Source organism: Protopterus annectens, chromosome 3.part0 (assembly GCF_019279795.1).
Source record: "Protopterus annectens isolate FY-2018-M chromosome 3.part0, PAN1.0, whole genome shotgun sequence".
NCBI lineage: Eukaryota > Metazoa > Chordata > Ceratodontiformes > Protopteridae > Protopterus > Protopterus annectens.
Genome location: NC_056731.1, coordinates 1,610,447,015 through 1,610,460,013, shown reverse-complemented (window position 1 = coordinate 1,610,460,013; position 12,999 = coordinate 1,610,447,015). Strand labels below are relative to the sequence as shown.

The 12,999-nt window shown below is 39.8% G+C and overlaps 1 protein-coding gene across 1 annotated transcript in view; it reads left to right on the top strand.

Annotated features, from left to right (window-relative positions):
- VPS13B (vacuolar protein sorting 13 homolog B) overlaps positions 1 to 12,999 on the top strand; it is a 5,424,989-nt gene that overhangs the window by 4,219,717 nt on the left and 1,192,273 nt on the right. The gene's annotated exons all lie outside the window — the stretch shown is intronic.

Sequence of the window (12,999 nt, the reverse complement as noted above, 5' to 3'; positions counted from 1 at the left end):
GATGACCTGTTGACAGCTAATAGCAGAGCTGGCAGCTAATTAGTGGTACAGGAGAAAGGGGGGGGTTAGTCGGGGTATGGACAAGGACATAGCCAGTGACATTTTAGGTGTGCTTTAAGAGCATTTTTGAAGAGACTGCTGGAAGGGAGGGTAGTTATGACAGTGGGAAGTGAGTTTCAGATTTTGGATATGGAGTAGGAGAATAGCGCTTCCCCTGCAGTGTTGTTGGGTTTGGTGACTTGGAGTAGATTTTTGTTGCAGGAGCGAAGGGGTCTGGAGGATTGGTAGGGTTGGAGAAGTGTATGAAGTGAGGGAATTGTAAGAGGGTGGTTTACAAGTTTATGAGCAAAGGTAAGTTGGGTTAGGTGTAGGAGTTGAAGGAGCTCAAGCCAGTCTAGGTTTCTAAGGGAGACACAGTGGTGACTGTGGTGGGAGTCCCCTGATGCAAATTTTGCAATTTTATTGTAGCAGGCTTCGAGTTTCTTTAGGTCTGATTGTCGAAGATTTGTGAGTATGGGTGATGCATAGAGTAGGGTTGAGATTAGTTTGGAAGTTGCGGTAGAGATTCTGGCTGGTTTGGTTAGGTATTGTTGGTTTCTGTACAAGGCACCCATTTTTTGTGGACTTTTTATTGTGAGTGATATGTGAGTGTCATATCTGAGTTTGTTGTCAATCTGTACACCGAGTAGCTTAGTGTGGGCTGTTGGTGAGATGGAAGTGTTGTCTTTAGCAAGTATGTTGAATGGGGGATGTTCGGGGTAGATTTTGAGGGTTGAAAGATGAGGAGTTTGGTCTTATTTGGGTTGAGGAGGAGTTGAGCATTTAATAGCCAACTTTCAACAGAAGAGAAAGATGCTTGAGTGATCTGTTGTAGTTCTGTTAGAGTTGGAGCTGAGCAGATGAGAGTGGAGTCATCTGCATACTGTATGAGGGAGGCATGTTTGGTGATGGTGTACAGGTCATTGGTAAAAAATGGAGAAAAGCAAGGGGCCAAGGATGGAGCCTTGGGGAACCCCAAGAGTAACAGGGAGGCGAGGGGATAGATCGTTGTGCCAGACAACTGACTGCTGGCGGCCATGTAGGTAGCTGTGGAACCAATTGATGGCAGGTATGGAAAAGGAGAGGTTGGAGAGTGCAGAGATTAGAAGATCATGTGATACAATATCAAAAGCCTTCGATAGGTCAAGAAATACAGCAGAGGAGAAAAGGCCATTGTTTTTATGTTGGAGAATGGTGTTAGTGAAGGAGAGTCTAGCAGTTGTGGTGCTATGGTGTGGTCTGAAACCATGCTGTGTGTAGGAGAGGAGATTATTGATAATTGGAGATCTGTGAGTTGATACATTTTTCGTGTATCTTGGAGAGAGGTGAGAGGATGGCAATAGGGCGGTAGTTGGAGATGTCTGTTGAGGGGGCACCTTTGTGTAGGGGTATGATGTGGGATATTTTCCATAAGGTTGGCACACAGGACTCAGATATGGAGCGGTTGATTAATATGGAGATGGGATAAGCTAAAACATCAGCTACTATTTTTAGGTATTCTGTGGGCAGGTTGTCAGCTGCTAGTCTTGTGGGTTTAAGTTTTGTCAGTAGTTTTTTATGTTGGATGCGGGTACTGTGGAAAGGAAGAAGGGAGGGAGGGGTGGAGTTGGTTTGGGTGTGGGGGTGTTGATGTAGGGAAGTGTTTTTTAGTTAGGGATAGAATGGTCTCTGTAAAATGTTTGTTGAAAGAGTCAGCTATGCTACAGGTGGATTGAGGGGTGGTGTTTACCTTCCCTGGGCAGAGGATAGAGTTAATTGTGGACCAGAATTGCTTTGGGTTGTTTTGGGAGAAGTTTAGGGATGTCTGATAGAAAAGGGCTTTGTCTGCTTTTACTTGCTTTTTGACTTTGTTACATAGTTCAAAGAATAGTTGCCTATCTGAGGGGTTTTTGGTTGTGTGCCATTGTTCCCATATTTTATTTATTTGAAAAAGGAATTGATATGGCAGCTTAGGCTTGCAGCAAATGTTTCCCCTGGCTTAAATGAATGTTTGAATTTGGCACCAATTTTAAAGGAAAGGGCAGAACAAGTTTAAGTAAAATGAGAAATAGTTGATATTTGTATACAAATAATACATATTTATTTACTTGTGATATTTGTGCTTTTTACCATTACATATTGTACTGCTACAATGTTTTTAGAACATTAAGAATTTTGCAGAAATTTTATTAGATGTGATAAATTAACCTTTGGTATTTTAAATCTCAATTAAGTTAATGGACTTGTTAATTGTTTAAATTATTGGACCAATCACTGACTAGTAATCCATATATTAAAGCAGGGTTTTATCTTTTGTATTTAATTCTGATGAAGTCAAGTTTCAACTGACGAAAGCGCTTAATTTATTTGGTGTTACAATAAAGAAGGTATTGGACTCGCAACAAATGGTGCCTTACATTAATGACAAGCGGTTGCTGGGTTGGGGCACCAGAGGTAAAATATTTAACAGCCACAGGAGTCCCAAATAAGGCTTCCTACTCCTTTCATGTCCGTATTTGTTTGTCTTTTACGGTATCTTTCCTAGATTAAGGTCTAGCTTTTAAAATTCATAAGATAAACTGTGGGAGAATTTAAAGGGAAGTTTACTTTAATTTGTGTACAAGTAATGCAATTAACTTCTTTTGGCCTTTGGGTTAAATGTAAATGACTTTGGTACTCCATTTTACTAATGTTTTAGCACATTGAAATCAAATAAGCAAGCCAAAGTGTATCTCGTTTAGTAAAACCACATAAAAATTAATTTGGAAGACTATCTGGAATATTACTAAAATTGAAAGTCTTTAATTTCTCATTATGTCATCTTCATATTTTAGGCTAGCTAGGCTAGGGTGCTATTTTGCTGACCATTTTCTGAGTTATCTATAGTTCAACATTACCAGTTACCTGTTATGCAGGTAATGGTGGGTTGCTACATGCCTTTTTTCAAGCATGGGGGATGCTGCCAGGATGTTGAGGCCGTCACCTATTTGCCTTAGTATTATACGACCACTTAATGTTTGTACCTAGTCAGTGCCCTGGGAAGACTTCTGTTTGCCATGCTGTTAAACCAGTGGAAGTAAACGTGCTTCTGTGAATGCATTGCAGTGTATTTCTGCTACATGTCTCTTTTTATTGGTTTAGTCTGCTAGGCGCAGTGTCTTCTTTTCAGAAGTAACCAGAAGCATTGGTCTGATAAAATTACTTGAATAAAATCCTTTGGCATGCAAACGATGACTGAAGGACTCAAATCCAGAACTACAGATATTTATATTATAGTTTGTGACATCATCTGCTTGTGTTTTATTGCCACACCTTGAAATCTTCTTCTCATATTCATTGTGGTACACTGTAAGGTCCCACATGTACGCCTGTGCTCATCTTCCACATTCTTTCTTCCTGTCTCACATAGCCTGTATCTGAGTTACCAGCTGGCTTAGTCAAGACTCAGACCTTATGCCATGGTACCAGAGGAGGCAATTCTTATTTGTTAGCAGATTGCTTCTTTGTATTTTCTTGATTGCATTAGGGGCCAAATTGTGCATTTTGTGGTTCAGACAACCCACCTGCATACCTTTCAATCTCTCTGATTTTGGGTCATATTTATGCCCTATCCTTTGTAAAATTTCAGATTTTCTGTTAATTTACTGACTATTGTAATGAGTCAGTAATGTCAGACATTAGAATTTATTTATTTGTTATTGTTGACCGTGAAAGTTCATGTGGGCAAAGCCCTTTTTAGTGGAGGCCCAGAGAGAAAAGCTCTAGCAAATTTACATATTTAAGTTACATAGTAATGTTACATTTTGCATAATACAGTTTCTTTTAGAGGTAATATGATATTTTTATAAAGGAACAACATGGCAGATTTCAGTAGTTTGTCAGAAAAATTCAATGTAGATTTATACTTAAAGAAGGCATATAGCGCTGCTTGTAAAGCTTACAAGTTTTACATCAACAGTACATTGTTATCTGGTTGCGTAGGATAGGGCATGAGTGAAATATCTTTAATGGCAGTATTGATGCAATTTAAGTGTGGAATTACATTTAAACAATATGTTGAAAATAATAAAGTGAAGTAAATAATCAGCACCGCTGGAAAATAAATGGCACTGAGCACCAATAAAATAGAAAATGTCAATAAACAATAAAATAGGCTCAGTGACAACCTCTGGCAGTCAGTAGCAGTTACCATATAGATGTCTATTCAGACCAAGTAATGTCCACTCTATAATTCAAAAAGGAATCGCAAAAACTTCAAGTAAAAACCCTTTATTCGAAAACGAATACGAGTATGTTGAAAATGTTGCAGTAGGCATTGTAATAGTGTTATTAAAGGGGAGAGAGTTATTTTAAAGAAATAATTAAGATAGATATAGGCCAAGATTTGGTAGAAAGAAAGGATATTAGGAAGGGATAGAAGGGTGGAAAGGGTCAGAATAGTCTGTGGTGCCCCTGTTAGCCAGGTGAGAAGCAGGAACAGGAACATAACTAGGAGTGATGAGATGCTGTTTGAACAGTACTTTAAAGTTTGGGAGTTTATCTGCTAGCTTTACTTTGGTTTGGAGGGTGTTTCAGAGCTTTGAGACATGGTATAAATACATAGAATTGCTGGCAGAATTTAGTGCCCTGTTTGTGTGTAGTAAAACCTGCTCAGAAAAGTGTCACTGTCTAGATGCGCAGTAGAGTTGTAGGGTATGCAGTAGCAATGGATGGACATTTTTCTGAGTGGTGGATAAGTTTAAATGTAGTAATCCACTGAGTGTAGGTTAAGTAGTTGGGGAGTACTAGCCAACTTAGTTATGTTAGAGCTCAAGAATGGTGTGCTTTATATGATTGGTTAGTAGAAAATGTTGCTATCTTGTTATAACATGATGTTAGTTTTTTTTTTTTTTTTTGTGGTGTTAAGATTAGTGAGGGTATGGGAGGCATGTAAGAGAAATGGAAGTAGGTAGGTTGAGGAAAGTGTTACCCTTGCTTCATTTGTAAGGTATGCCTTAGACCTGCAGAGGGAGTCTAGTTTTTAATAGATTGGAGGTAAAATGTGCTGGTCAAAACTGAGTTTTCATCTATAATTATGCCTAGAAGCTTTGTTTGTGTTAACGTTTCACTTTTGGTATTATTGACAAAAGTTATGGTAAAGGAGTACTTTTGGTTATGGTATGGTTTGGGGGAGAAAAGCATCAATGTTGTCTTTTTGGGATTAAGTAGTAAGAATTTCATTCTTTCTGTTCAGAAATTGCACATCATTTCAAAAATGGTTGTTCAGTTTACTTTTTAAAAATTAGAGTAATATTTAAAAATCATCCCCGATTTTGAGCCTTTGTCCATCTACATTAGTTTTGGCTTTATCCAGAGTTCTTGAGCAAAAAAGTTGAAGTGATGTGCCGACAGTGTGTATTCTTCCTTAACAGCTTAACACAATCCCAGGGAAGAATAGCTTGTTGAATGATCAGAACATCATGGATCGTGCGATGTTATAACCAGCTTTAGGAAAGCCATTTTTCTAAGGGGATAGGATGTTGAGAGTGTGTAAAGGACAATGAACTGTAAAATAGCTTGTTGAATGATCAGTACATTGTGGACCATACAAAGTTGTAACTAGCTTTAAGAAAGCCATTGTTCTAAGGAAATAGAATGGTGAGAGTGTACAGAGGACAAAGAACTGTAATTATGAGTCAGCTTTAATATATTTCAGTATGTAATGTAATTAGAAACAATTATTTTTGACCTGGGTGTAGATTGCATTTTCTTAATGGTTATGTTAAAAGTTACCTCAGTAATATAATACAATTTAACTTGCCACTAAGATGATCCCCCCAGTACAAAGTTGATATATTTTTGTACCTTTCTGGAGGAAGCTTATCATGTCCTGTTTCTGGAGACAAGTTTTGAATTACTCTGTTAAATTTTGGAATGCAAAAATATGAAAATAACAATGAAGTACACAGATTGGGGCATTGTAAGCTTCTATTTACATGAGTTTCATGATCTAGTACAAATAAATCAAAGCCTTTGTTCATTTAACAAGGACCATATGACTGCATTCCAAAACAGTCTTTTCTTCAGGAGGAGGAAGTGGAAGAGATTAGTAGTTCAGTTTCACAGAGGTAAACTATCTTACTTTTTTCTTTTTTTTGCTTTTTCCTAAACAGTGATATTAAAATACATTTAGATCACTCTGTCACACACAATTTTGTTAACAGTCTGTTTGACCATGATGGGTACACAGAAGAGGTTTCGAACAGTCAGAGAAATCTACAGGTTTTAAAAAGTGTGCTGCTTGTGGACACATCATTCAGAATGTGCTTACTGCCTTGGTCCACCTCACCTTAATATAGATTGTGGAATGTGTGCCAATTTTAACAACCTGGCCCCAGTTGAGAGAAAACACAAACTGATATTAAAAGGACTTCTTCCTTCTTAAGCTTCATTCCCCCACCCTCCTCTAAGAAGTCCTCAAGAGAAGCTCAAGACAAAAATAAGGACTTGAAGCACTACTCAGACAGCTGTCCTCTTGCAACTTCTTTGAGCTCAACTTCAACTGAAAAGATTTCTAAAATGTCAGATCTGTCAACCTCCATGGCTCCGACTCTGACAAAAATCTAAAATTTCGGATCTGTCCTTCTGTTTGGCTCTGACCCGATCTAAGTCCAAGTCAATCAGGTTCCTGCTAGATTTTCTCCAGAACCAGTAACGTTGAGGTTACACTCCCTTTCTACAGGACATCCCTCAAAGATTTTCCTGTCCACCTTCCACATCATCCTCCCTCTAGCAGCTTATCAAAAGCAAATGTGGGTAGGATGATGAGAAAATTTCTCAGAACTTAGATCCAGTTGGGTGTCATTCTGGCTCTGTCTCTCATCGGAAACAAGAGCTTTTCTAATACACAGCCTCAGCCTTTAACTCTTACTCCAGTCCGTCCAATAGTTTCTGAAATATCAAACCAGAAGCAGTCTTTGACTGTGACAGCCTCTCTGATCCAGATCCTGATGGGTCTGTCTTTGTCAAATCTGAATGGATATTAGAGCAGTAGTTTCAGTGCCGGATCCAGGGGGCTGGAATCAGCTCTGATGCTTTTGGAGTCATTTTACTCCCTTGGAGCCTGGTGCTTCCCCTGTGGCTTCAGCTTTTGAAGTAGTGTAGAGAGGTTTCTCCACTTCTAGGAGAAAGACATCCTTGCCCCCCTCAGGTACACCCCATGCTCATCTGTCTTCTGTGGAAGCTGATTCTTTTCATCTTGTCCCATTGGGAAAGACAGTCCAGCCAAGTCTTGCGACTTTCCTTATTCAGGACTACACTGGCACTTCTGAGTTCTCTCCGTTGCCTCACACCAAAGAGCCCCCTTGGAAGCTGATGTGTAAGAGGAGACACCTTGACTCCTCCACAAGAGACTTTAACTGAAGACACTGACTTCAATGAAGGGGAACGGTCCAGATGCCCTCTTAAGGTGTCTCATGTGGTGAAATGCTCAAACTTTTGAGACAGAAAGTTGGCTGGTTTTCGATCTCCTTTCCCAAGAGGAGTCATTGTTCCTTGAGGCTTTCAGAACCTGCTCAGCTATGACTTGGGTAGGCTCCCCAGTGGACATGATGGTATATTTGATCTCCTGCAAGACTTGGAAGGATCCAGATGTCATGCTGTGCATCTCCAAATGTTTTGGCAAGTAGCTTGTGACTCCTAAGGATAGGGCTCACTGGAACAAGGATCCCCCTGTGATGCTATGGTGGTTGCAGCAGCCACTAAGAAAGAACTCACAGAACAGAGTTCTTCTTTCCATCCCCCAGTAGGAAGTCTTGGGCATTAGACAGATATGGGAAGCATATCTATGCATCAGCAACCTTTGCCCTTAGGTAACTGGATTATCTGGCACGTGACAAGATTTTTAGTGGGACTTGGTCAAACAATTTTCCAATACCCTCTTGGGGTCCACATCTGTGGAGGACAATAAGGCAGTTTACTCACAACAGAGCATCCTCTAGTCTCTGTCCAGTGTTTCCATGAGATTGATTTCTCATGCCTCAGATGGAGCAGCTAGATTGGCAGGTTCAGGAATAACCATTAGGAGACATATCTGGATGCACCTTTGTGATTTTGTGGAACAGTTCATGTCTTCATTCATCAGTGCTCCATTTGATGGATTCACCTTGTTTGGCCCCAAGGTAAAAGGGGCACTCTCTAGGAGTCTGTTGTTGGAATCCATTTTTCTACCCCTCAAAGGACCTTCTTCATCAAACAGAAAGGTGGCAGAAAACTGTAGTTCAGAAACAGACAAGGTTCTTCCCAGGACTCCTATGGAGCTATATCCCCTTGCAGCAGAAGATGGAACTTTAGTGGAAGACACCACCCGCATGGCAGAGGTGGCACACAACATCAGAGCTTCAGAGGACCCTTCTCCGAGAAGCCTTTTTAGCAGCCCTGAAGTGTTACACAACTGCTGCTCTCTGGAGCCAGTCAGGGGGGTGCTTACCTCTACACCCAGAAACCTGAATAGCCATTACCAACGATACTTGGGTGCAGAGTATAATATACAGAGGTTATTACATGCCATTTTCCTTTCTACCCCTGAAATGTAACAAAAGAATTCTTGACATCTCACCCAGACAAAGGGAAGCAGCAGCCATAGAAATAGGAAAGCTGCTGAGGAAAAGAGTCATCCAGCCAGTCACCACAGACCAACAAGGATCCAGAACTTACTAAAGATTATTTTTAATGCCAAAGAAGACAGGGGACCTAAGAATAATTTTGGATCTCAGCAAGCTAACCCAATTTGTAAAACAGTCAAAGCTCTGGATGGTCATAGTTCAGTCCATCCTACAACTGTTGCAGAAGGATGATTGGATGTGCTCCATAGACCTCCAGGATGTGTACTATCATTTCAAAATACACAGGTGATCCAGGATATATCTAAGCTTCCATCTGGCGGCCAGTCACTACCAGTTCAGAGCACACCCCTTTTGTCTCTCCAGCCCCAGGATGTTCACCAAATGCTTGACAGTGGTTGTGGTTCACCTGAGACTGCACAGATTCTGAGTACTTCCCTATCTAGATGACTGGCTCTTGTCTGCTTCCACCAAGCCCCTACTTATTTAAACCAGAGACTACTTGTTCCACCTATGTATCCAGCTATGCATTACTGTAAACTACAGTAAATCACAGCTCAGCCCGATGCAGTCTTTGGAGTTCATTGGTGCCCGTCTAGATACCGGAATAAAAATAGCATCTCTACCACAGACAAGAGTGGACACTTAACAAAAACAAGTATTACACATTCTTGCTCTTCAATAACCTCCAGCCAAATTTACAACTACTGGGGTCGATGGTGGTCTTCAATGGTATTAGTACCTTTGGCTCACTTTCATTTGAGGGTGTCACAGTGGACCCTAGTGGTATAGTGTTTAATAAGACACCATCCACTGACAGCAGTCATTTATATCACAAACATCTGCAGAGATCACATAGCTTGGTGGGTTCACTCAGAAGTCTTCGTTTGGGGCCACCCTTTTACTTTACCCACAACCAAGACCACAGTGACTATGGATGCCCCTTAAGGGTGGGGGGGCATGAGGCATGATTTGGGAAGGACAGTCTGAGGCACATAGTCCTAGACAGAGGCCAATCTTCACATCAGCATTCTAGAAATGAGAGCAATCCTATTAGCTCTGCAGGCATTTCAAGATGTTCTACCTCTAGGGATGATTTATCTTATAGTGTCTGGAAGAGGATCCATGACTGAGCCACTCTCCCAATATTTAACTAAGTATTTGAAGACATTATTAAAGTGGGTAAGGGCTCATCAGAAAGACACTACAGAATTCTTACAGGTCATCTCTGAAATGCAAATAGAAGATGAATGGATACTATGTACCCTGGATGTCAAAGCTCTTTATACCAATATTCCACATTGGGCAGGCATCCAGGCATTAGAATACTGGTTATACAAGTCAGAATTGTATCCACCAGGTTTTAACACTCTTCTTCTGGGTCTAACTGAGCATGTACTAACTAAGAATCTCTTTTTCTATCATAATACGTGTTATTTACAAATCAAAGGTACAGCTATGGGGGCCTCGTTTGCTCCTATATATGCGGATATATTTATGGCATATATAGAAGAGCAAATTATTTATGATAGTTCCCATAATCTGTACCTAGACCAAATAGGTATATGGAAAATATATTTAGATGACTGCTGGATGGTATAGAGATCGTATGAGGGACATCTGACAGAATTCGTTGAATATCTGAATGAAAATAAATGGGGAATTGAATTTACAGTAAATCCTCACAAAGATAGCATTACCTTCCTGGATGTATTGATAACTAGAGCTCCAGATAACACCTTGACAACAGAAGTATATCGTAAATTCCCCGAATATAATTCCCTTCTCCATGCCTCCAGTTTTCATCCTCCTCACATATGTAGAAATATTCCTAAATCTCAATAAATGAGGGTGAAACATATTTGCTCAGATGATGATACCTATTTGCGTTTCAGGGATGACCTGACCAAGAGATTTAAACAAAGGGGCTATAGATCAGGCCATATTATGCAAGCCAGGAATACGGTCAATGCTATGGACAAGGAAACACTTTTACAGTATCATAACAAGTAGGGTAGAACTAAAGGCCAATTAAGGCTAGTGACTACTTATGGTAGAAATATTGGGGCATTAATTGATAAGTGTGCAAAGTAACTGGAACATCCTTAGGGCGGACAATAGGCTGTCTGAAATATTGGGAGCGGAGTGCCAATTCTCCTTTAGGAATGGGAAAAATTTGGCGTCCTTCTTTAACCACTATAAACAAGGTGATTATAAACCTAAGGAAAGGTTACAAAGAACTATTGAGGGACAAATTGTCAAAGGATGCTTTCCATGTGGTCACTGCACACATTGTAGCAGGGTATTACAAACGAATAGCTTCAGTAATGAAAATACCAGTGCAGTATTTGATATTCCTTTTTTTGTAAACTGCAGCTCAGATTGGGTTATTTATTTGGCCACTTGCAAGTGCTCTGCTTTCTATGTAGGTCAAACATCAAGAGTGTTTAAACATGGAATTTCAGAACACTTTAGTGAAATTAAAAATAAAAAACATACAAATGCTCTGTATAAACATACTGGAATCCACCAAACAGCATCTTTTAATTTTGTTATTATAGACAGAATTTGGGGAATTAAATACAATAAATCTGGATGGCATGAGGTACTTAATGCTAAAGAGAAAAAATGGATTATTAAACTGGGAGGGCTTTTTGCCCCGGATTAAATGAACACCTGTAATTGGTTTCTTGGCTAGTGACACAGTATATAAATGCATGAGTTTAATTGTGTCTTTACACTGATGAAGGCTTAGTGAAGTATAAGCCAAAACCGGTCTGTGACAGTTGTATACTGATGTTTTATTGATGTGAAAATAATATATTATTTTACAGCTACCACTATCTGCTGGTTGTTCTTTTGGAATGTGTGTGTATTTTGGGACCTTGCAGACGCCTTACTTGCAGGAATCCATTTTGGACGAGTCAGTAAGAGACTCACTAGTTCATGATTGGCTTTCTGGTCTACTGTATGCCTTCCACCCAGCTATCATCATCCCCAAGTTTATTCAGAAAGCATTACAGTGTAAGAGGAAAGTTATCCTCATTGCCATATTCTGGCCTCACCTTCCCATGACCTCATTTAGTTCACCCTCCCTGGGTGCTGGAGCCTACTAAGGGCCTTGTATTTCACCTGTCCAGTTTACCTCGCCTGACTGCATGGTTTCGCCACTTCCAGTAATGGTTACAAACTCTGGGCTTTCTTCCCCTATTTACCACTTTCTTATGTCAACACAGAAAGCCTCTGCTAGGAAGATTCATGAGAACAGGTGGAAAAGATTTTCTATCTTGGCCCAACAGAGAAATCTAGACCCCTTTACAGAAACAGTTCCAGTTATTCTTGATTTCCTGGCTTCCATTTTCAATAACTGGGCTAGTTATTTGACAGTTAAAGTACAACTGGCTGCAAAAACAAATTTTCACTTAGGCGAAAAGAAATCTTCTCTAGTTTCCTTGAAATTGTGCAAAGCCTTTCTTAATAGTGCTTTGCTGCTTTGGACTCCTATTAAGGATCATGTCCCTCCTTTGGACCTTACATTTGTCCTTCAAGATTTAACTCAGCTCCCCTTCGAGGCTGCAGCTAGGGCAGAGTTGAAGTATTTATCCTGGAAAACAGATTTCCTGGACATCATTACATCAGCTAGATAGTATCAGAGCTCCATGCACTTTGTTCCCAGCCATCTTACCTGAATGTTCATAGGGCCAGAGTATACCTTTGGACAAACTTTTACTTCCTGCTTAAAGTGGTGTTAGATGCTAACCTTAACCACTCAGTTAACTTACCAGTCGTCTTCTCAAATTTTTCTAACAAGGGAATACATGCTCCATTTATTAGATGCGAATAGATAACTCAGATTTTACATTCACAGAACTCAAGACCAAAGAAAGTCAGTGTGACAAAGGGAGATACTGCCAGCACAGCTGTCTGGAATTTTGTAAATAATTATATGTCATTTGTGAATATCAACATGATTTATATAAGATGCTTGTATTACAGCTGTATTAGAACTGTATGTCATGTATATCAAACGGGTTTATACAGATGTGTGCGTTAAAAAGTTATTTTTTTAAAGTGCTTGTGCTGACAATGTAACCACAGTGTGCCCAGCTGGAAGAGAACAGAAATGTATATGCACTATTGTAACTGTTTAAATATATATATTTTAATAGTGGAAACTGGAATACAGGAGGTTAACTTCAGAAAAATAACTGAAATTAAATTACTTTATGGCTACGCCATAAAATATGGTATCTTTCACTTTCAATGCAGCAAGGAGACACAATATTGTCTCTAGGGTGAAATAATTGCTAGTCTTGAAATGTGAAGGAATGTAATTGTTTCATGACTTCCAGCATCCGCCAATGATTTGAGGTCCATGTAT